This window comes from Pleurodeles waltl, chromosome 10 (assembly GCF_031143425.1).
Source record: "Pleurodeles waltl isolate 20211129_DDA chromosome 10, aPleWal1.hap1.20221129, whole genome shotgun sequence".
In the NCBI taxonomy this organism is placed as follows: domain Eukaryota; kingdom Metazoa; phylum Chordata; class Amphibia; order Caudata; family Salamandridae; genus Pleurodeles; species Pleurodeles waltl.
Genome location: NC_090449.1, coordinates 1,034,620,741 through 1,034,646,192, shown reverse-complemented (window position 1 = coordinate 1,034,646,192; position 25,452 = coordinate 1,034,620,741).

Below are 25,452 nucleotides of genomic sequence, written 5' to 3'. Positions count from 1 at the left end.
TATGCAAGAGCAAGAACAGATAATCAAGAAATCTTACAAACAGACCAACAATTGCGGACTTGAGTAGACCACCAAGCTTACTCCTGTCATACTGACTACCAGAGTGGGAGGAAGGAAAAGAATAGTAACTCCCTATAGTTCCCTAGAGTGTATGGCAATACCGAGGCCACCTCCAGACAGGAGGACACAGAAGTTTAAAGTGGGTTGGTGTGAATCTTAGATGGAAGGGAGTTCCAGGGACTGAACTCGAGAAGGTGTGAGAGCAGATCTTTCTTTTCTTGAGTCCGGTGGTTCCAGTAAAAGCGAGCTGGAAATGCGTAGAGAGCAGCTGCCTCCAGAGATGGTGAAACTTCCTGCTAGGTATTTGGGGATATTAAAATGCACAGCTTTGAGAATAAGACAAGTTACCTTAAGCAGATGAAAGGTCACCGGAGAGATACGGAAGAGGGAGTAAAATGACTGAAGCAAATAATACCATTTACCTGCTATTGATGTGGCGTGGAGCATTGCCTTGAGAGTAGAAAAGTAAGCTTTTGGTGTTCCAATTAGAGTAGCAATTCCATAGTCCGGTCTAGATAAGATTAGGGTTGGTGCAGAAATCTGGAGAAATCTTTGTGAAATCTGGTTTAACCTTTTTAAGGTGACTAATTTGGAATAGAGCACTGCACCTGGATGGAATAGTGTGGGCCTGCATCTTTAAGTGTTTGCCCAGGGGGACCCCTAGGGTTTTAGAGGTGCTGATGATGTCAGGTTTGCATTTCAGGGTGCCCAACCCTTTTTCTCCCTTTCATTGAAGTATATGGAGTGTGAATGTTCTTGTACTACAATGGAGGTGTATTTTTTGTGTTGACTAGGGAACTCCTTAGGGGCAGCTACCCCACCCACACCCATTATTACTCTTCAGTTTGAGACGGGGCCTTCCAAATACTGCTTTCTGTTTGTCAGCACTATTGCACACCAACTGGTTCCCATTAATCCTTCTCAGCTCTGGGTGAGGTCATCAATTTTGGCACCACTGTTGCTCATCTGGCAAACCTTCAGGCTGAGGACAGCATCTTCAGGGTGCTGGTAGAGATGTCAGTGAGCCCCAGTGCTCCAGATGGGAGACAACAGCTTTAATCCCATACATTGTTGCTATAAAGCAGTGTGCCAAGGCAATCATTAGTGAGTTGAATGATGGCTGCCTGCAGTAGGAGCCATTCCCAATCTGTGGGCAGCCAGTAGGAGAACAGAAAGTATCTTCACCTAGCATGAGAATGCAGAGGCGCTCCTCTCACAGGGCCAACACTGCCGGTATGAATGAAAAATGCAGAAGATTCATAAAGCATACTCCAACGCCAAAGAGCTTCATGCGTCTTAAGAAAAAAAGAAAACATATCTGGGAAGCAAGAACTAACACTCCTTGAAGAGCAAGGTAAGCTAAAACGGGTTCCTGGTATAAGGTCGGAGTGACTCAAACAGTGAGTGCTTTGGAGTTCCAGAATTTGGTAACTGGGTAAGAGACAGAGTAATAACCTAGACAGGTATTTCTGACATAAGTAACTTGTAGTAGAAGGGCAGAAGCTGACCTGGGAGAATTTGCAATCTGTGTCAGAGGTACCAATGACTGATGTGGTGATTGGCTTTGTAAATCAGACACAGTGGCCCTCATTATGAGTTTGATGGACGGGAAAGCCTGTCCGTCAGTCTCCCGACAGGGTGGCTGCCACCTTCATGGCGACCACCTAGCCGGACCTATTAGGAGTTCCCTGCTAGGCCGGCGGGTGGAAACCTCCTTTTCCACCTGCCGGTCTTGCGGGAAAAAGGTTACAGCATTGTCTCCAGCTCGTAATCGAGCCGGCAGCGCTGCTTTAGCCCGCAGGGTGCACAAGCACCCTCGCAATGTTCACTGTCTGCAACGCAGACAGTGGACATTTTGACAGTGCTGTTCAGGGGGACCCCTGCACTGCTAATGCATGGGCAGTGCAGGCCCCCCCGCGGCCCCCTGCACCTGTTCTCCGCCAGCCTTTTCATGGCTTGGAACGAGGTCGTAATCCGCAGGGCAGTGCTGCATGCAGCTCTGCTCTGGCGGATTACGATCTCCAGCCACCACCAGGCCATCAGGATCATGGATCCTGGCAGTGCTGGCGGAACCCTGTCGGTCTGACCGCCAGGTTCCTTATGTGGTCGTCAGACCGTCACAGCAGCCAGTCTTATAATGAGGCCCAGTGTCTTGAAAACCACAAATCTGCAGACAAGGTACCAATGAGAATCTTTCAGAGAGAAGGAAATTGACTGACAGAGTGGCAGGTTCAAGACCAAGAGCGCAGTTAAATTCTAGACCATCTGAAGCTGATACAGAGGTAGCAGTGCTTAATTTGACCCGGTGGTTGCAGGTGGGGGCCACTGGAACTTATTTTGGGGTATCGGATATTGGCAGTGAACAAGAGATGGAATAGCACATAAACAGTGACAAGAAAGACAGAAAAGTCAGCACATAGGGAGAGAACAGAGACAAGCAAGAGTGAGATAAAGGAGCAGCAGTGTCTGGTAATGGATTAAAGAGGCCTGATGTGAATTCAAAACTATGCATCCTTGATATTCATCATGCCGATGTTTAATTGTACAGCCGGCGGGCTTCTGAGCTGAGCTTTGAGCACCAGCACGCTTTTTCTTTCACAAATTAAGCAGTGAAAGGTAGTCTGACAGGCCCAAATACAATGATTTGCCGAAGTCTCTAGTCTGAAAATTATGGGGGCTGATGTGACTGCTTTGTGAGATGAAAAATGTAGAAGAATTAAGATTTTTCTAAGCTTTCTTAGGATCAAGAAACAAAATACAGGCATGCGGTTACCTTGAGGGTTTAATGGTAGATCAGAATCAAGTAGATTCCTAGATCAGAATCAAGTAGATTCCTAATTTTTTTGTGGAGATTGCTGGAGGAGGACTTTAGATCACATGCCAGTAGGATGAGGACCAGATGGAAGACTGGCATCTGAAAAATAGGACTACTTCTATCTTATCACTGTTTTAAACAGTTGTTTCTCATCCAGGTAGCCAGTGCTGACATGTGTGGCGAACAACGCTCCTGAATATCACGTATCTTAGGAGATATGGAAATCACTGTTTGGGTGACAACTGGTGCACCAGCAAGTCTACCCAGGGGTGCCGCACACAGTTTGGGAACCACTTGGCTATTTCCAGTTCGGACACAATAAAACTACAGCCAGTGGTTCCCAAACTGTGTGCGGCACCCCTGGCTAGTTTTGATGGCGCACCAGGGAGCCGCGGCTCCCAGTTTGGGAACCACTTCGTGAACCATCAAAATAAGGGGCAGATTTAAGAGCCCCTAGTGCCTCCTTTTGCCACATTAGCATCATTTTTCACACTAATGTGGCCCAACAAGGCCAAAATCATTGCAGCAAATTTATAAAGTGGGGCAAAGCATGCATTGTGCCACTTTGTAACCATTGACGCTACATTATGCCTGCCCTGTTGGGGGGTGAAAAAATGGCGCAAAGAAATCTAACAGATTTCTTTGCACCATTTTTCTAGCACTTTTAACGCCTTCAGAGCAGGCATTAAAAGGAGCCACACCATTGTTTACAATGGACCTTAATGGGCTTTGCAGGATTAGCGTAAAATGTTTTGAAGCTAATGCTGCAAAGCTCCTAACTAGGGTCACAAATTTTGAAGCTAGTTCCTTAACTACTGCCACGGTGTGCCGTATGTTGAATATGGCACACATATGGTGGTGTTAGGAGGCACTAAGGGGCGCTCGAAAAGTGGCAATGCACTATTTTCATAAACCTGCCCCTTAGCGTTGCATGGGTTGCTGCACACTATGATGCCTTAAGGAAAGGGCATGCTCTCTATCAATTAAGACAAGCTTGTATTCACCAGCTCTGCCAGGCAGAATGTTGCTTGCATGCCTTTACGTTTTGTGAAACAAAATGAGCACAAGCAGAACAAGTCCATATTACAGTTCTGTACTACATGTAGCAAAGTAAGCAATATATTACTTATGGTAACAGTTGGGCTGTCTGAGAAGTTCTTCGCCATATTATGGTGAATTGGCCAAAACATGTTTTCATTTGAAAACAATTGTGTCTATACAGATTTTGTCTTGGCTCTAATTGTGTTGCCCCCAGCAAAACTGAGTCAGTAAACAGAGAATTCCTGGCAGCATTAATGGTATGCAAATATTTTGCTCGGCCTCCAATTCTACTGCCACACTTGCTCTCTCCTGGTTGTCTGATCTTTTCTGCCCCAATATGAAAAAGTCAAAAACATCTTAAGAAACACACAATGTTATGAACTGTGTACTTAGTACAGGTTAAGGGCACTCAGGTATCTCCACCCTTCGGAGTTTCTAATAAATCTGCATAGTTATGCTGCTCAAACGCCTCAGCTGTTGGCTTTCGCATAGTACAACAAAAAGAGACTTCATGCCCTGTTGTTTTTGTGGAAGGTAAATAAGAGACAATTTCTAAAAGCAGAAAGTTACAGAGTAAGGCCCTTATTCATACTTTTTGACGCAAAACTGCACTAACGCAGTTTTGCGTCAAAAAGTATAGCGCTGGCTTGCGCCATTCCAGGACGCCAGCCGGGTGCCATATTAATGGAATGTTGCAATCTGGCGCAAAGGGTGAGCTAGAGTCGAAAAAATTTACGTTAGCTGGGTTGGGGTGGCGGTATGGGACAAGGGGGTTTTGCACCAAAAAATGACATTAGGCTGGTTAGAGTCAATAAAAATAACTCTAACCTGCCTAGTGTAATTTCTTGATTCAAAACCTACCATACCACATGAGTCCTGTCTCATAAAAGACAGGAGTCATGCCCATCACCCCAATGGCCAGCACAAGGGACAAGGGTCCCCTGGGCATGACCATTGCACCCAGTGCAATGTAGGGGGGTCCATTTCAGGGCCCCCAATGGCACTTTAAAAAATAAAACAAAATACTTACCTCTACTTACCTGGGATGGGGTCCCCCGTCCTCTGCTGTTCCACCATGGAAATGGGTCCACAGGTCCCTTAAAGCCTGTCCTGACCCAGGCATTAAATAATGGAGCTAAGCATGCTTAGCGCCATTATTTAGACCCGCCTCCATCCCGTGCACCATTTTTGCATGGGAGGATAAATAAGGCGCTAGGGCCTTAGAGTCGTTTTTTGGGCAGGAACGCCTACCTTGCATCTCATTGACGCAAGGTAGGTTCTTGCATCCAGAAAATGACTTTAACTCCAATATTTTGGTGCTAGACATTTCTAGTGCCAAAATATAAATATGGAGTTAAGTTTGCGCTGAATTAGCGTCAAAAGAATTGCCGTTAATTCAGCGCAAACAGAGTATAAATGTGCCCCTAAATTTGTAAGATGTGTTCAGTGAATACATGACAATTTTGAGGATGCAAAGGATGAAGTTCACAGGAGCAACAGCTCTTAGAACAAGAATTGGCAATGACAATGGGTCTACCTTATCTGTCAAGCCAGACCTAATAATTCATGTACGTTAATGACTGCCTCCTCCCATCTGTTTTGCTGTTAGAATAAAATGCCACCACTTATCTAGTTATCTAAGACACTTTAATATCATTACAGTAGCATGGGTGTGCCTCTGAAAGTTCACGCTCAGGAAGCTGTATAAATAAACAATATGATCACAACTGTGTGGAGAACAACCACTTTTTTTGTGGAATCATAAAACTACTCAATTAAAACATGTACTCTTGACTCCCAACACATAGGTGGAGCCAAAGCCCGTGTACTGGTGATTCTCACATAATTGTCTGGCGACAGCAGCGCTGTGAAGCCAGCCCAAAAAATGCTGCACCAGGACTGATGATAAAGAGCACCAATGTAACTGTACTTATATTGCTATAAGAAATCACTTAGAGACACTCTTATCTCTTCTAAACTATTCTTTGAGATAAGTCATATTAGATCATTGGGCATCAAGCAAGTGCTATTTGTTGAGATGTCTCAGGCCGCACAACCCTAAAGCACACACTTTTTTTAATGCAAAATATCAGTCCACAATAAATGTAAGGAGCTTTCCTATCTGAAAATATAGAGATTTTGGTGCATCCATTAGAGATTGGGCCCTATCCATTGGTATTGCGATCCCAGACAATTGCCGATTTAGTCAATACCTCAAAAATAAAACTTTTGGAAAAGACATTCCGGTTCCACAACTTGCTCTGGTGTCTTCTCTAATAGTAGACTGGAAGGAGTGCTCTTCCCTCACGTGGTTCGTCAGGAGACTGATAGCCATGATCTTGTCAAGCGAGCAAACAGAGTGGACCACAGATACATCCTGAATACCCCAAATTCTGGTATGACGTAAAACTGGACGAATCCTCTCTATCTCCATGAGATGTGACATATCAAACAATACAAATTGCTGGATTATGAACATTATGGAAGAAGACCTTTGAGGAGATGTCATGGCCATGGGAGATGAGGACTACTCATAATTTATAAAAACTAGTCTAGCTGTGTCTCACAAAATAACTTGTAATTCCTTTCAATTAACCTGGGCTCTGAAATGTCTCTGGATTATGGTAACACTGGTAATCTAGGATTTATTCTTTGCAATGTTTATCTTCTACCCAAGAACAATGAAAATGATGAGATTATAAAAGGGTTTATGAGTGTAGTTTTCAGCTTTATTGACAATTATGAGGACCTCCTGTGTTGTATTACAGGAGACCTTAATTGCAACGTTTCTTGAGCTACATTGAAATGAAAATCCTGGGGCCCATGATGATTTATGAGGTATTCCCCTTAAACTCAACAGCCTGGATATCAAGAGCAGGTGAGCTAGGGGACTTGGCAGATATCTGTTCGATATGTATTTTAGGTTCCTAAAGGAGAGGTTATCTTATTTCACCTACCAAATAGTAAACCAGACCTCTGAACTAAATTTCTAAGTCACTTCTCGTCATTAACAAGGGTGGAGGATGTCAAGTGGTCAGAAGCTAATTGGAAAATAAATAAAAGATGGTATGATAAAATAGTTCCAATCCTAAATCTGGATGTAAGGGATTTCTTGAACGTTTGGCAACCTTTATGCACACAACTTTTCAAATGTTTGCAGTAGTAGGTCCTATCTGTAGTATCCACAGCCAAGTACCAATATGGTTCCCAGCGGTACACTAGACAAGAGTACTAGGCTTCGAAAGAAATGGTACAATCATGTCTGTCATAGCCAAAGAAAGTATTTGAATAAGAATCTTGGTTTGGTGAATAAAAATCACAATAACCGTGCCCTTCGGCAGAGACTGCTTCCTGAAAACGCTATTTACAGGACATCTATAAAAGTTGCAAACCTAAATCACCAGGCCATTTTATGGTCAAAGGTATAGGAACTACAGAATGACTGTCCTGCTGGACATAGAAGGAAAGGTATTAGTATTTATGAATTTTCTGTCTTAGAAGACACCTGTGTGGGCTTCAGACAGGGAATGGGCATGAATGATTACATCACTGGTCTTATCACAGTGGCTGCGAAGGCCTTGGATAAAAACCAAGTGTGTTTGCATTGCTGTTTTATTGATTTATTGACTTCAGCAATGCATTTGATAAATCTGAATATCTGAAACTTGGTCAAAACCAAATCACCTTGGAATTGACCCACGTCTATTATGATGAATCCAAGGCTTATACTCCAAAACTTGGATCACAGTACATTTTTTTCTTATAAGTAATTATGTTTATATAAGAAATAATGGAATCTGTAATGGTGTAAGACAAAGCTGTAACTTGGCTCTATTCATATGCAACTTATATACATCTGATCTTCAATTTAGAATATGTATGTTGTTTTCTAGTGAAACGCACACTCACACATGCACATGAGATACCAATGCTTTACCCAACAGCAACAACATGGTCATCCTTGATAGCTACAACAAAGAAAAGGGTATGGATATACATTTGAAGAACACCAAACTCATGGCCTTGGTAAAGTTGACAAAAATTAAAGTGCTACATTGATGGAGGTGTTATTGAACAAGTAAGACAGTATGTCTATTTAGGTGTTATTATAAGAGATAAATTAAGCTGGAAGTCATCAATGTAGCAAATAAACTCATGTTGCATAAGAGTGAGTGGTGGCAACCATAAGGTTTTGAACTTGCACTGGACTATTTCTAAGACTGTGTCAAAGGTATCTAGAAAAAAATAAATGGTCCCCTAATTTATAGAGGATTCCTCCATCACATACATATAAATAATTATCACCTAACACCAATAATCCCACATGGACGCCATAAATTGGGGGGTGGAGTACAAGAATGAACTCAGCAGTCACTACAAATAGCAAATATACCACATATCAAATAAAGTATGATTTTCAACTAGTTCAGTTCACCAAAATGTCACGGGTAACAGAAAGGATTTCACACGCTCTTTCACCTTAATGACATCACAGAAAGTGACGTCACATGACCCTGACTCATCCCGGGAATTGATGTTGCATACCCTTAATCCAGATGACATCACAATAATTGCTGTTGTTGAAGCTCCATAATAACTACACGATTAATATAACAACACAATGCAGACAAATGTCTTTTCTAGATACCACCTATACTTTGGTGCATACATGACTTGTGAAAATGGTGGCGTATTATACTTGCCCTGAATTGTATCAACTTTGTGAAACAAGAGAGCCAGACCTCTTCCAGGGTGACCCAAGGAGAGGAGATTCTTTCCTCTGACAACATTTGGAAGAAATGGGATCAAATAGTGTATTTTAAAATACAATTTTCACAAAAAGCCATAGGTTCTGACAGAGCACTCATTAAATATTCAAGTCTTTATCAAGCCAATGAAACCTGATGCTCCCCTGGAGTTGACCTCATTTTTCAAAATGTGCTATGGTGAAAATGACCATCAGTATGCTAGAGCCAGTTTTTTGTCTTGGTTACCTCCCATTTTCCATGTGTACCCCTTTAGGCCAAAAATTACATAAAATATGCCAATGCTAGAATTTTGCTATTCTTTTAGTATCTTCAACATACCATGAGTGAGTCTTATGTCAAAAGATACCTACCTCTGTTATGCCACAGCCAGCATTTTTCCTGTTTGTCCCACCCCCAGGTGCAGAATATGTCAAAAAGTACCTCCAGATCACAAGTGCCAGTATTTTCTCACAGGTGCCTATCATGCTTAGAATTGCTTCCAGTATGCCCGTATTTGGCCAGAGGTGCTTCTATAAGCCAAGAAAACTTTCCGTATGCCAGGGCCAATGGCAAACTCGCAAGCATGCCACCACAATTTTACATACATTCTCTAACTAACACGCCTCACTTGCAACCATTTATTCACATTCACTTAGACTCATTCATTATCTCTCACTATCTTACAATCACTCTTGCACTCACTCTTTCTCACTCTGACTGATTCATTCTTATTTGACTCACATGCACTCACTCTTACTCTCAATCCCTCATTCTCACCGACTCTCTATTATTCTCCCTCCCTATTATTCATTCTCACTCACTCTAACTTATGTTCACTCTTACTCATACTCATTCATATTTTCTCACTAAACTCTCTTTCACACATCTTACTCTCACTCACTCCAAATCACTCATTCTCACTCATTTCCACTCACATTTTCTAATGCTCCTTCACACTCCCTTACACTTATCCATTCATTCTCACTCACCCACTGTCACCTTCTTGCAGTCCCTCTAAGAGTCACTCACTCATTCTCATTCACTCTCACACCTCCTCACTTAAAGCCAACCAATGTCATTCATTATCACTCACTACCTGTCACTTTCACTCACTTCACTCACACATGCTCACACACACAGATCCACATGCCCATAAATATGCACACTTTCTCTCTCACACACAGACACAATCTCACCCACAATCATACACAGTACATACTTTTAACAACATTTTTTACTTACCTCGGCAGCCAACAAATGTCTCCCTCCAGCTCATTGTGCTCTAGCTTGTATTACACTAGTAGTGATATTAGATTATTATTCAGTTTGTGTTATACAAAATGGGCAGAAAAGAAGGAGAAGTGGGTCCAGATGACAAAAACAGTGTTGTTGCCACTAATTTTGCCACCAGTGAGGCCATGTGTGGCAAAGACAGTGCAAGGTGTCACAAGGGGCAAACCAAAGGTCACAGCTGCGACCCTGCCAAGCCCTAAATGATGTCTACAATGATTGTATCATTATTTTTCAGTTGAGTCCTACCTCTAAGCAGTGCATGCAGATGTAGCATCCATAGCAGTTCTTTGTAGAAAGCAAAAATGGAGGGGTTTGGTTCTGTAAACTCCACTCTGTGGAATCAATTGACAAGGAATTATGTGCATCCTTATTATGGTTTAAGGTATGCCTTAATGTTCAGCTGCCATATTTTTAGCTCATGGGACAGAGAAAGAGTAAGCATGCTTGCACTGAAAACAAATTGTAAGAGATCAAGCACGATTGCTTATCCTCAGTTGTGATGTGTGAGATGTATGCATGCATGTGGTATTTCTATTGTGCAAACCTAGGTACAAAGCAGTGGAGAGCTGCACAAGGTCAAAGACAAGCATAAAATCAGTGAGTGATAGGAGAGGTAGCTGGTTTGTGGATGTAGAATACATTGTGATGTGTGTTTAGGAGGCCAAATGTAGGGAACAAGGTTGAGAAGCCATCACAAATCTGGTTGCTTCTTCTGGATCCCTATGTGGCTCCCAATTAGGCCTTACTATGTATCAGGGTATAATCAGTCTGTTCTCCTGGCCATCCGACTTTAACTGCAAAAAATAGTAATAAAGTTGTGCAAGCCTGAAGGTTCAGAAATGTGGCCTTTCTGTCTACATGGTCACCTAACAGGAGGAGAGAAGATGCTCATGCAGACATTCACAAGGAGGGGAGAGCTGCAGGAAGAATCTCCTGCCAGGGAAATTGAGCAATGGCACCGCCGGCAGTGCCGGGTGAGGAGTGTACCACAGGAAAGTAGAGCGTCCAAAACCTTTTGTTGGGGTGGGGACACCCACAGATGAATGTCAGAAGGACAGTGACATCTAATTTGCCAATGAACATTAGGCCTGACCGCAGCCTCAAGAATACAACACCTGGACCAGAGTATAAGTAATTCCTTTCACAGTTTAAATGTCACTCATAAAGTCAAAAGTTGAAAAACATTAGAGTTAAGGCTGCCCCTCACTTACACAGCCATTGCTACTGATACCAATTGAGGTCAGGAGGACGTGGATTTTGGGGATTCCTTAGGTGTGAAACAAGGTAAAGGGAGCAAAAAAGGTGGTCCAGAATGGAATACGTGCATGTTTTGACATTTAAAGAAGGCAAATCAATCACAAAAATGGCAAGGAAAGTAAAAAAACTACATTCCAGAAGGCTTACTTTTTCTTTAAGATCTTCCATTAGGATCACTGGGGTGAAAAGAGCCCAGAAACTGTTGAATTTAATGCACCTGGTTGACCAGGTGTCAGCTTGGATATTATATCATCATTTGGGTATAGCACAAAGAACTTGAAGGTGTAAGGAATCAACATGGACGGGATGATGAGATCAGAGAACCCCTCAGCTTAAAGTTTATTCTGCTGAGCAAATGGCACTCTCCTGAGCCTGCTGGAAGAAACCAGACAACACGTAGCTTTCCACCCAGTATGGTGAACGAGGAAGCAGGGGTGTGAAGGGTACTCCTACCATTTTTCAACCGCTATGAAGTTTTGGCAGGGAGGGATGAAGAAGCAGGCCCACGTCAGCTCAGAACAGGCAACAAAACAGCAGTTGGTCCAAATTAATATGGTTCCAATGTCAGAAACACAATTAGTAACTTCAGGGCAGGAGAAAGGGTGCTTGGAACTGATGCTGAGGGAGTTCTTTAATGGAATCAAAAACAAGTTTGCAATCTGATGGGAACTAAAAAGCCATTTCAGAAACCTATTAACCTATTAGAAGCTAGGAGAGAAAACTGATGAGCTAGTTAATAGAACAATGGCATTAGAGGAGAGTCTGGCAAAACTTTAGTCAAAGCAGAAAAGAACACACTGGACGTAGCCATCCTAAGAACCCAGGATAAGACGACACAAGAAACACTAGAGAGATCAGAAAATCAGGCAAAGAGGAATAATATTGAAATAAAAAATGTCCCAGAAGGAGTAGAATGTTCGGACATTAAAAAGTTTGTAATTAGCCTAATCGAAGATGGTCTTTTCACAGGTAGAGTGAAAGAATTAATCAATCAGGAGTTTTAAAGTGTGGCTAATCACCCAATAGGGTATCCAGACGCTAGCAGGTCCCGGAGGTTTATTCGAACAGTCAGATCTTGAGGGCCATTAGGAATTCCAGAAGTGAGGAGATGGTCCAGAGGTACGTAGGAATGCTTTTTCAGGTTTTTGCTGCGATGTGAGAGAAGGAGCGTCCTCCATTTCTGCTTTCGTGAATGCAGGAAGTATGAGCATGGTCTTCTCGGTGGTTTGTGGAAGTTCAAGTCGTGGTTAACGTACGCGGGTCCTTGGTTGTGTAGAGCCGTGTGTGCATGGCTCAGCAGCTTGAATTGGCATCTCTTCTGTACAGGGACCAAGTGAAGTTGCCTGAGGTAGGGTGTGATGTGGGTTCGTCAGAGAAGGCTGCAGTGTTCTGTATGGTCTGAAGTCTCTGTAGGAGATGTCTGGTGATTCCTATGTATAGGGTGTTGCAGTAGTCCAATCGGTAGGCGATGAGGGCCTGTGTCATGGTGCCTCTCATGTTTAGGGGTAGCTACTTTAAGATCTTACGTAGCATACACAAAGTGAGGAAGTAGGCATCAGCGGAGGGCTCGACTCTGGTAAGTCATCAATACCCCCAAGCACCAACCACCCATGACCAGCATGCCTCCCCACCACTATCCAAACCACTGCAACCCACCCCACTGTACCCGTCCCAAACACCCCACACCCCACACCTCACCTCTGCATACCACCCCATCCTACTCCCACCATCCCCACTCAGACACCCCTAATGCACGGATGTCAACCAGAAAGTGAAGAACCATAGCTCCCACAATCCAATCCAAATCAATGTCTGCAGTGCAGCAGCTTTCATTGCCATCACTGGGAAGCAAGTCGAGCCGCTGCATACATCACAACAGGTACAGAACAACTACAGTCACACGACTAACATCTACTGTATCCATCCACAGGAACCCCTGCCAGTGGCACCCTGCAGAGGATCCCAGGCCCAGACAGCCCTCCCCAGGATGAAGACCACACTGGATGTCTGGATGAGGACGACTTGCCTGGGTCATCTGGGGCCACTGGACAGTCCACCAATGGCACACCCTCCCTGGACACACCGGACGCCCCTACTCATGTGGCAACAACACCACAGCCAGACCCTGAACCCGAAACCTGTGCCCCAGGGACCCATCAATCAGAGGTGTGCCCCATAGTACAGGGGCCAGAGTCAAGGGCACTCGCCCCCGACAATGAAGCCCCTGCTGCTACTGGGAGTGGGCATACTATGCCAGGGGCACAGGGGACAGGGATAGTGGGAGGGGAACCATGGGCCAAAGTTCGGGACAGCCACACCAACTGACTGCCCAGGATGGCCTCAACCAAGTTCTGGGTGTATACCAGCACACCTAGGTTACAGTGGCCCAGATCCTCGCTACTGTGCAGGAGACTCAGCGGCTGCAGGGGCAATGCCATCAAGAGGCCATGCAACAGTGGCAGGCCCACAGTACCACCATGGCCTCCATAGTAGGGGTGCTCAAGGACCTGATTACTGTCATGCGTGAGTCCACCACCCACCAGCAGGCCCCTACCACTGGCCACATCCCATCACAGCCTTCCACATCAGCGGCAGCAAGTGGCATGGAGGCCCCGCCACAGGATTCGCAGGACACCAGCACCCGACCACTGTAGCTGAGGAACCCCCACGCAAGCGAGGACATCCAAGTAGATATCCAGCCAGACATGATGGCCAGACCACGACCACCACCAGGAAGTGACCCTCTCCTGAACATTCTCCCTTGTGTGTGACTGTGACACCCTGTCGACTGTCCACTCCCATATCTCCGTCACACATAGCCAGCAGACAGGACCTGGACTACCTATAGCTGGCCTCGCCACTCTGATGATCTCCGCTGCCATGACCCCACTCATCACCCCTTACACTTGTCCATCCCAAATAAAGGACAATTGAGCACAGTTCATGTCTCCGTATATATTTGTCATGAATACACATGGAACGGCCAATACGTGTACAACTGGCAACCCACTGCACAGCACATTCATGGGAGGGTGACAGAGGTGGGAGCAAAATGCCAGGAGGTCGATCGTGGAGCAGGCAGTGGCTGGAGATATGTGTCAATGGAAGCAACAGGTCAGGCCAGGACCAGAGTTCACCACAACATTGTCATGAAAGTAGAGCAAGACAGGGACAACAATCACTGTTGGAGTCACAGATGCGAACTCCACACAAATGCACTGTAGGAACAGGAATCCAAGGCAGATATGCCAGTCATGTCCACAACCACTTGGCCAGTACCAACACACAAAAGCAACACATACCAACGCAATGGCCCAACCCACACAGCACCCAGCACCAGACCTGATCCCTTACCCACTCCCCCCAACAACAATTTAGCAATGCCACCCAATGTCGACCCTGAGGATAGATGCTGCACAGATGCAACAACCCTGTGTGGCACACACATAGCACTTGAACTGGTCGCTCAACTAACATTCTACATACACATTGATGGCTCTAATGCACCAGAGCAACAGCTGAGTGGCTATAGGCATGACCTGTACACTGTGACTACCTAAGTCATGAGTACACGTTACACCCCTTCCAACCCACCCAGAGTCACAGCTGCAACCAATACTGTCAGTGGTCACAGAAAACAGGCTGCATCAGGGACAAGGCAGACAGTTTTAGAGGACACATATCACACACTATACACATACCTACATCTCAGCTGAAGTAATGTTGAATCAGCTCCGCCCTGGGGTGAGCTGCATCCTCATCATCCTCCTCTTCATCATTCCCCATGTTCCCTTCATCAGCAACTGGCACGGGTACACGCGCCTCTGCATCAAGCAATGGGATGTGACGCCTCAGGGCCAGATTGTGCAGCATACAGCAGGCCACAATGATCTGGCACACCTTCTGTGGGTTGTAGAGCAGGGCACCACCGGAGACATGCAAACAGCAGAACCTGGCCTTCAGCAGGCTGAAACATCTCTCAATGACCCATCTGGTATGTCCATGGGCCTCACTGTAACGGTCCTCTGCAGCTGAGGTTGGATGCCTCACGGGTGTCATGAGCCAGGGCAGGATAACCAGAGTCATCTGTGTGCATAGAGGGAAGAGGCATGTCGAGACCGGGAGGGCAATAGGGCAGAGATACAAGGGTGCAGAGAGCTGAGGGACACACATATGCAGGGGTACATACCAACGAGCCAGGCCCGGTCCCTCTGGAGTGGTGCCATCATGTGTGGGACACTGCAGTTCCACAGGATGTTGGAATCATGCACAGAGCCTGGGTACCTGGCCGTCACCTGGGAGATGTACTGGTCTGCGAGACACACTGCCTGCACATTGACCGAATGAAAGTTTTTGCGGTTTCTGTACATCTGTTCATTTCTCCTGGGCGGCACCAGGGCAATGTGGGTGCCATCAAGGGCTCCAATCACGTGGGATGTGTGCCACATGCAGAACACAGCCTTGACAGTGGGTAATTCTGCAGGTCTTGGGTACCTGATGTAGCTGGACATAAGTTTTATCGGGGCACACAGTACATCCCTCAGGACGCTGCTGAACATGGGCTGTGACATCCCAGCTGAGAGACCTGGAAGAAGCCTGAGGCAAGGTAGTGGAGGACTGACAACACCTGCACTGTGGGAGGGATGGCGAATGTCAGGCAACAGATCTGGCTCCAACTGGGCCACCAGTTCCATTATGGTCACATGGTTCAGGCGATAGGTCTGGATGATGTGACGCCCCTCCAGAGTGGCAAAGTTGACTAGGGGTCTGTACACCAGTGCATTCCTCATCCTCAACCGTCCGTCGTACCTGGGAATAGGAGAGAGTTGGTTCAATGTTATGCACCATAGACTGTGTCGACAGTGTTGATGTGGCCGCAGGCCAGCATATGTCACCCATGACGCTCTAACTTTCACACACATTACACATTGAATATGTAAAATGGTAGCCGTCTGTCTGCATGCATGGGACAGGTGGAAGTGAGATCATCCCGCTGGCATAACATGTCATGCCGGTGCAACTCACCATTGGTTCACACTGTTGCCAATGGGAGGCATAGGCCAATGGTGATCGCGGCCGGCGGTGATGGTGATGTCTCCAGCGGCCGTGACCACCATTTCATGTGCTCCTGCTCACTTGACTCCTGAGCCTCGTGCACTGAAGACCTCCACTGCGTGTGCCGCTGTGTTCTGACTCTGGTAGACAAGATGCCACGTCATGCAGGAGACAGCGCCCTAGCCTCCACCCTGGAAGAGCTGGAGCAGCTCGTGGATGGGGTCCAGCCCCTGTATGGACAGTTGTATGGGGCACCAGAGCAGCAGGTGAGCCCAATGCCATTATCCTGTATGTGATTGGTGCGCATGGGGATGGGGGCCTTGGTAGGTGGCAGAGTGTATGGAGCATGGACATGGTTGAGGGGCCTAAGGCTACATTGACTGACGATGTGTGGGTGTGGAAGTGTGATGTGTGCTGTCCACTACTGTCCCAGGGATGCCACTGTACATGACTGTGTTTTTCTGTCTGTGTCATCCAGGCAGGTCAGCGGCCATAGGAAGAAGGGGAATTGGCGTGCCATTGCCAAGCAAGTGTGGACTCTGGGGTCCATGCCCGGTGGAGCACCCACTGCAGAAAGCAGTGGTAAGACCTGGGACGCTGGGCCCAGAAGATCGTGGAGGCCCAGTGGGGACGTCCTCCCAATAAGGGAGAGGTGCCTGTCGGACTCTGACCCCCCCTAATGGCCCGCATATTGGCAGTGGCCCACCCTGAGGTGGATGGGCGCTTGAGGGCAGCACAGCAGCCACATGGGGGTAAGTACTCACTCTCACTTGCAACATGTGTTGGCATGGTGGCTCTGGGTGGGCACCAATGGGTAGCTGTGGCGTGGATGCTAGGTACAATGATGTCCACTATGGTTTGTGTCCATCTAGGCAGGATTTACATCACAGGTGTAGGTAATGCCATGCAGTCAGTGGTGGAGGGGCAGACTCCTCAAATGTCGAAACTGTGTGACCACCTACTAGCTAGATGTGCTTGCCAGCTCATGGCAACAGGATCATTAGACCTGGTGTGTCAGGGCATTGTGATTGGTCCTGGCCAACCACTGTGCCAGGAGTGGATACATGACCTCATTCAGCTGGCAGGCACTGCCTGTGTAGCGGGGAGGGTGCACCAAGTGGTGACAGTGCTACTTGACAATAGCCAAATAGGCCTGCCAACTAGCCGTGCAGTATCCTGTTGGGTGTGCAGTCCTGTGCATGCCTGTCTCAATGGCCATGGGTAGTGGGCAGGTACTGGACAGGTGTGGCGGGTATGACACTCCTTATGTACATGTTTGCATCAGTCAGATCATCAGCGGTTGCCATGTGCATTGTTGCCGTTTCCCCCATGGTGTTGCCAAGTTGTAGGATGTTCGGAGGTGAGCATAGTGTATCATGGCATGGCATCTGTAGGAAGCTGGCTCTGTATATACTATATCACAATTAGATATAGAGCCTCATTATGAACATGGCGGTCCAGACTGCCATGCCGGCAGTGGCGGAAATTACCGCCACCGGCATGGCGGTCTGGACCAGCATATAAACAACAAGGGAAGACCGCCACAGGCGGCCCTCCGCCACCACCAGGCTTCCGCCGGCAGGCTGCCAGGCAATGCCGGATTGCTCTATCCGACAGGGCGGCACTGCAAGCAGGATAGAGAACCCTTGTTTCTCCAGCCTTTCCCTGGCGGTTTTCCCCGCCAGGGAAAGGCTGGCGGAAGGGGTGCTCTGGGGCCCCCGTGCACAGTCCCACACGCAGTTCCCTGTCCACTTTATGGGCAGTGATTTGCGTGACGTGTGCTGCTGTACCCGCCGCACCCGCCGCACTGCGGCTTTGACGACGGCTCCATCTGGAGCCGTCAGCAATGTCCAGGCCCAGCATCCTGCTGGGCCGGCTGGCAGAAACACTGTTTCCTCCAGCATGCCGAGTGGAATGTTCATTATTTGGCCAGTAGGGTCTCAAGGGGGATGGCGGTCTGTGTTAAGACCGCCAGCATGAACACGACGGGGATTCCCGCCATGTTCATAATGACCCCCATAGTGTGCACAGAGCCCAGGGGTTCCCCCAAGAGGCTTGACAGAGGCAATAATCGATAATAATAATGCTCTATTTGTGGTAGTGTGGTCGAGCAGTTAGGCTTATCAGAGGGTAGTGTTAAGCATTTGTTGGACACACACAAGCAACAAGTGAAAACACACACTCAGTGACTTAACTCCAGACCAATAGGTTTTTATGTAGAACAACATCTTTTGTTAATTTATTTCTAGAACCACAAGGTTCAATTTGCAGGTAAGTACATTAAATGAAAGGTACTTTGCATAGGTAAGTTCAGTACTTTGAATCAAATCGACAATACATGCAGTTTTCTCTAAAATGGCAAAAAGCTATTTCAAAAGTGGACACTGAAATTTTCAACAGTTCCTGGGGGAGGAAAATACAGTACAGATTTGGAGGTAAGTAATCGACTTACAGACTCAGTCTCCAGAGAATAGGTAGCCCACCATTGGGGGGGTTCAAGGTAACCCCAAACACCCAGCACCAGCAACACAGAGTAGGTTAGGTGCAGAGGTCAAAGGGAAGCCAAAATAACGTGGGCACCTATGGAGATGGGGTACTCCGGTCTGCTTGCAGGTAAGCACCCCCGTTGTTGGAGGGCAGATCAGGGGGGTTTAGAGGAGCACTGGGGGTCTCGGGCAAGCCACCAACTGGACAGGGAGGAGGGCCACCTGCTGGCCACTGTTGCACGGGTGGCCGGTTTCTCTTGTGTTTGGGGGCTGCAGATTCAGTGCTTCGCTAGGTTTCGGAAATCTTCACCCAGGGCAGTCGCGGTCAGGGGGGTCCTCGGGATTCCCTCAGCACGTATCGTCGTGGAGGGGTGGAGAGGTCAGCCTAGGATGGACAATTGGTCGGAATCGCCTGGGGGTCCTCTCTGGCTGGTTGGTTCCTCTGGACATGGGCCAGGGGCGTTGTGTGCAAGGTGGTTTTAGACTCACGCTTCTGGAGTGAGGTGGGAGTCCCTTTAAAGATGGTTGCCTTTTCTTCTTGTTGGACAGGTCCGCTGTCCACTGGAGTTTCTTGGTCCTCAGGGATGCAGGCATTTTTAGTTTTGGACTCACGCTTCTGGAGTAAGGTGGGACTTCCCTTAAAGATGGTTGCTTTTTCTTCTTGTTGGACAGGTCCCCTGTCACAGAAGTTTTTTGGTCCTCAGTGATGCAGGCAGTTTTTAGGGTTAGATACTTTCCCTGAGGGTGGCTACACCCTCCTTGTGCCCACAGCCTTTGGAGATGGGGGGACATATCCCTATTGGTCCTAATTCTCCAAAGCAAGATGGAGGATTTCTCAAGGGAAGGGTCACTTCAGCTCTGGTCACCTTAGGGGTTGTCCTGGCTGAGGGGGTGACTCCTCCTTGTTTTTCAGAATTATTCCTCTGGACTTGCTGCCAAACGTGGTTGCTTGTCCGGGGGGTGGGCATCTCAACTGATTGGAGTGCCCTGGGGCGCTGTAACATGAGGCATGAGCCTTTGAGGCTCACCGCCAGGTGTTACAGTTCCTGCAGGGGGAGGAGTGAAGCACCTCTACCCAGGACAGGCTTTGTTTCTGACCACAGAGTGCACAAAGGCACTCACCCCATGTGGTCAGAAACTCGTTTGAAAGTGACAGACTGGCCCAGACCAGTCAGTCTTACACTAGCAGTTGGGCTTACATACAGGGGGCATCTCTAAAATGTCCCGTGTGTATTTTTCAATAAATCTCACACTGGCATCAGTGTGGGTTTATTGTGGTGAGAAGTTTGATACTAAACTTCCCAGTATTCACTGAAGCCATCATGGTGCTGTGGAGTTCCTAATGACAAACTCCCAGACCATATACTTAATATGGCTACACAGCACTTACAATGTCTAAGAATGGACTTAGACACTGTAGGGGCATATTGCTCATGCAGCTGTGCCCTCACCTGTGGTATAGTGCACCCTGCCTTAGGGCTGTAAGGCCTGCTAGAGGGGCGACTTAACTATGCCATAGGCAGTGGTTTGTGGGCATAGCACTCTGAGGGGAGTGCCATGCCAACTTTGCCTTTTCTCTCCACCAGCACACACAAACTGCAAGGCAGTATGCATGTACTGAGTGAGGGGTCCCTTAAGGTGGTATAATACATGCTGCAGCCCTTCTGGACCTTCCCTGGCCACAGGACCCCTGGTACCTTTTACAAGAGACTGAACTGCTTGCCAGGGCTGTGCCAATTGGGTAAACACAGGTACAGTTTTTGGGAAAGAACACTGGTGCTGGGGCCTGATTAGCAGGTTCCCAGCACACTTTCAATCAAAGTTGGTATCAACACTAGGCAAAATGTGGGGGTCACCATGCCAACAGTGGCATTTTCCTACAACATCAAATACTGATGTTCTACCCTGTGTGACTGTTGTGCTGGTATTGACCCATTACACCCTGTCTCTCTCTCCCCCTCCCTGTTCCCCTCTGTGTTTGTGTTCATCAGCATCATCTGGCAAAAGAGAAGGGGCTGACACCAGCAGAGCCAAGGGGACCAGTGGGACGAAGGGCGAGGGGAGTGCCACGGGGGAGACCGGATTCCTCCTCCGATGGATGCTCCCTGGCAGTGGCGGACAAATTTGGGACCATCCCAGTACCATCCTTGTCCGCTACCCCCCTTACCAGCACCGCCCTCCTTGTAGCTCCCCACCCAGTTGCCTGTGCCCGCTCACCCAAGAGGGTGGGCATCTCCTTCGCCGCAGGCACCTCTGCCCCTGCCCCAGTCAGCCCTGCTGCCCTCAATGAGGAGGCTATTGACCTCCTGAGGTCTATCTCTGTGGGGCAGACAACTATTGTGAATGCCATCCAGGGACTGGCATCCCAGATGCAACAGTACAATGCGTTCCTGGAAGGCATTCACGGTGCCTAGTCTTGTCTACAGAGATCATTTCAGGCTCTGGCCTCCTCCTTGACCCAGTGTCCCTTTTACTTCTGTTCCCTCTCCAGCTACCTGTTTCCATACCCACATCCCACTCCCCTCACCCATCCAAGCACACCTATTGACCCACATGCATCCACATCAACAGACATGGTATGCAAGGACAGACATAAGCACCACAGATGCCACCACCACCATGCACACACTCAACAGGCACATGCAGACATGACAACATCCACACCCTGCACCCCCACTATCTCCACCCTCACAATCGACACACCACTCACACCTGCAGTCGACATCACATCAGTCACTGATCCTGCCACATGTGCCCTCACTGCCACCGTCACCACATCCTCTGACCCCCATTCATGCACCCTATACACCACTGGCGCAGACACCACAACTGTCAACACACCCACATGTAGAACATCCACCCTACCTGCAGACACCACCCCAACATGCACTCACACGTCCCCCCTGCCATCTCCCTGCATCTTCTCCCCACCTCCTCCCAGTACATCTGAACGCCCGCACTCACCCACCCAACAGTACCCCAGCACACACATATCATCCACCCATGCACCTGCACCCAAGGCACCTACACATACACACCTCACAAACATACCACTCCCTCCACTCCCAAATGTCTTTCCCTTGACCTCCCATGTGTCCCCAAAAAATGTTTCCTACGTGAGTTTTCCCTGTTCCCCACCACTGACCTAATCCTTGTTACCCCCAAGCTGTCTGCTACCCTTTTAATGCCCCTCCCTTCCACCTCCCAGTCTGCCACTGCCCCTGCCCCTGTCCATGCCCCTCCACCACCTGCCACTTCTGCCCCTGTCAGGTCCACTGCTCCTGCTGCCAAACCCAAGCCCAGGCTTACTCCCACCACTTCCTAGGCCAAGCCCTCTCCCTCCACTTCCAAGACCAACCCCCCCGGCTAAACACCCCACCCCAAGGGCAAGCCCAGGGCCCCCCATCCAAGTCCACCCATAAGGACCCCACTCCAGACCCAGATGAAAGGACCCCCCCTCCAAGGCCACGGCCCCCTCACCCCCGCCACCTCCTTGCCCCTGAGGTGCCTGCATTCCCCATCGATGCCCCTGCCCTTTGGAGGCCTGCACTTTGCAGTCAGGAGTCAAATTGAAGCATCAGCTGGTGCCCACTGTGCTCGGGGCACTGAGAACTATTGAGTTGGCCCTTAGTCCTGTATGTTCATTGTTTTGTGCACAGTTTTAAAAGCTATCATAGTTATGCGGCACAACACCGTTGGTGTCGATGGTACCTACCTAGTCCTGGCTTTCCTTCCACAGCAAGTGGTTGTGGGTATTAGTGTCTATGCGTATGTGTATGTGTGTGTGTGTGTGCGTGTGTTGGTATGGGTGTTTGCGTGTGTGTGTGTGTGGGCATGGCTTCCTGTGTCGTGGGTGTGTTGTGTTTGTACTAACGTCGTTCCTTCCAGTGTGTGCTAGCCTGGTGTACTTACGGTTGGTGTTGTGGTCGCCGTCGCTGGTCCGGGAGTTGCAGGGCCAGGTAGAGGATTGAGAGGAGTTGCAATTTGCATGCCATTGCACCTACATACGTGCCTGTATTCCTGAAGGTAGGTGTTCCCTTTTATATTGTTTATTTCCACCAGGGTTTTCGTGGCAATGGTTTTGCCCCGGAAATCCTGGCAGTGTGCAACCTCGTAATATGGTCGTGGGATACTGCTTGACTGCCAGGCTGAGGATGGCTGCTGCCTGGCACGCCAGCCCTTCCACTGTGGCGGCCCGAATGGTGACTTGGCTGTTTTCTGCAGGTGCCTTCACAGTACTTGTGATATGGGGGTCTCCACCGGCGGACGCCCAACGGTGCGTCCGCCAACTCTACCACGGTGGTACACTGACTGCCAAACTCATAATGAGGGCCATTGTCTTACCAGTAACTTGAAGACTCATATGCAAAACTTTAATTTAAGCTTTCTGTATTCTCCTCTGAATAAATATTTGAAAGTGGGGTTTGGTTTTATTTGGGATGTGAATGAAGGAATGAATAGTTTTTATTGTTTAAGAGTTCTTAAAATCATACCAATTACTCAAATCCTTTGAGCATTCCCATCAGTAAAATTCAAACCCCTCAAAAGCAAATAAAAATCAAAACATCATAAAACAAATCATATATTTCAAATATTTAAGTATAGGAAGGAAAGGTCCATGTTGGAATTCGTTCTCTTAAAAGCCATATGTAAAATTTAGCGAAACATGCCAGGTCAGGAATATTATCAGTGTTCATTCTGTGCATCAGCTTGTCCTTGTAGTTGGGAATTCATTTTTTTTAAAATGGTTTTAAAAATATCACATTTTTTCCGACATAACATCTGCACAGCAGCATAATGAGTGAAAAATAGCTTTGTTCTTGTAAGTCAAAGGGGCTGATTTGCATTTAGGTGAACGGCATGAGGGTCCCCCAAGGGGGAGAGTAAATTACTCCATCCCGTTGGTGGACAGGCTGCCCACCTAAACTACAAATGCTTCCAGGCAGTTGATCATTCATAAAGGCATTGGCAGGAACCGCTGTCACAGCGGTTCCTGTCACTGCATTTACTGTTTGCTGCAGGGCTGCGTCGGAAGGACTCAGACCTGTAGCAAACAGCATTCTTTATCTTTTAAAAAAGAAAGTCCCAAAACTGGATTTTCTTTATGAGAAGAAAAAAGTAATGATTTCCTCGACGTGAGAGGCTTCTCCCATGGTGGTGGTGGTGGTGGGGGGGGGGGGTTATTATCATTTTCTTACTGCTTCTTACATCCAGGGGGGGGGGGGGGGCGTTATTATCATTTTCTTACTGCTTCTTACAGCCAGGAAAAAATGACTATGGACCTGATTACGACCTTGGTGGATCGGAAACATGACGGATATCCCATCCACCGTAATACAAGTTCTATTATATTCTATGAAAATTGTAAAATAGGGGGCGGGATATCCGTCATGTTTGTGACGGAGTATCCCGTCCACCAAGGCCCTATAAGTCCGGCCATCTAAATTGGGTGGGTCGACATGTAGCCATTTCTCGATGGCCCTTACTCCTCAGGGCTGTCCGAGAAGTTTGGCCACTACGGACAAAGAGTAGTTTCCACAGTTGTCCAACTTAATTGCTCGCAACTAAATTTGGTAGGCGGACCACTGTATTGGCGGGAACGAAGCCCGTTGCCATTTCACGAGTACCCCTCTGCCAATTTATAAATCAGACCCAATGTCTGCAATGTTTTGTTTAATTAATTTGACATGATGACTTCTTCTGCTGTCATCTTAATGAGTTGAAGAAGGGGTCCTTGGCACATTTTATTTGTTCCTGCATAGTTTGTGAGGATTTACACATCCATCAACTAAAGTTGTCTTGAGAAAGCATCGTGTGCAGAAAATTTAATGAACTATTATATTGGTCCTGTTTGGTTTCTACTAGTGATATTTGCAGAAAGCTTGTAAAAGTTATGGACTGTGTTTATCAAAGGCTGCCTTTGTTGGGAAGGAAAGGATATTTATCTGTTTTTACGTTCATTGCAGCAAACCCCGTCTTCTCCTACTGGTTAAAAGCGTTCACAATATACCGGTATTTAGGTTCGTTTTAATGGCTAATGTGTCATAAGGGAAACACGATTAATTTTACTATCAACGTTTCTCCCTTTCCTGGTTTAAGGAATTATGCTTCTCTATTGCATCGTTACTTTTATAATGTTATGAAAACTAATTGCTAAATGAAACGTTGTTTACTTAATTTCGTCTTTAAAGTTTCATGACTTTTTATGGCCTCCTCTCCGGAAACCTGAAATGTTATTGTTCATTTAACAGGAAATACACATCAAGGGAACAGGTTTCTGTAACCAGACTCTGCACACCACAGTGGTCTTGTTTCAGATAATTTGTTGCAAGGGAACCACAGTCGTTCCATAAGGGATGACCATACAATCTGTGGTCTAGGAAGATTTCACAGTACCGTGTGTAGTTGGGGAAATGTGACGACACGATTTGCGGCAAACATGAACCAAAAAGTGGCTTAATGGCATCAAAAAATTGCAGAGACGAATTGATTCTGTACAGGATCGAATCGATGTTCAGGGGACAGCTGTCACTATCAAACTTAATGGTACTCCATTTATCAACCTTGGAAGAAGGAAGGGCTGATTTAGCCCTGCTTGGGTTCGAACTCATGACCAAAAGAACACTGCATACTTTAACAGGAAGTTTCGATGGCATTGTGATGTCAGGGATATTTGATGTGGGCAGTCTATTGTGTG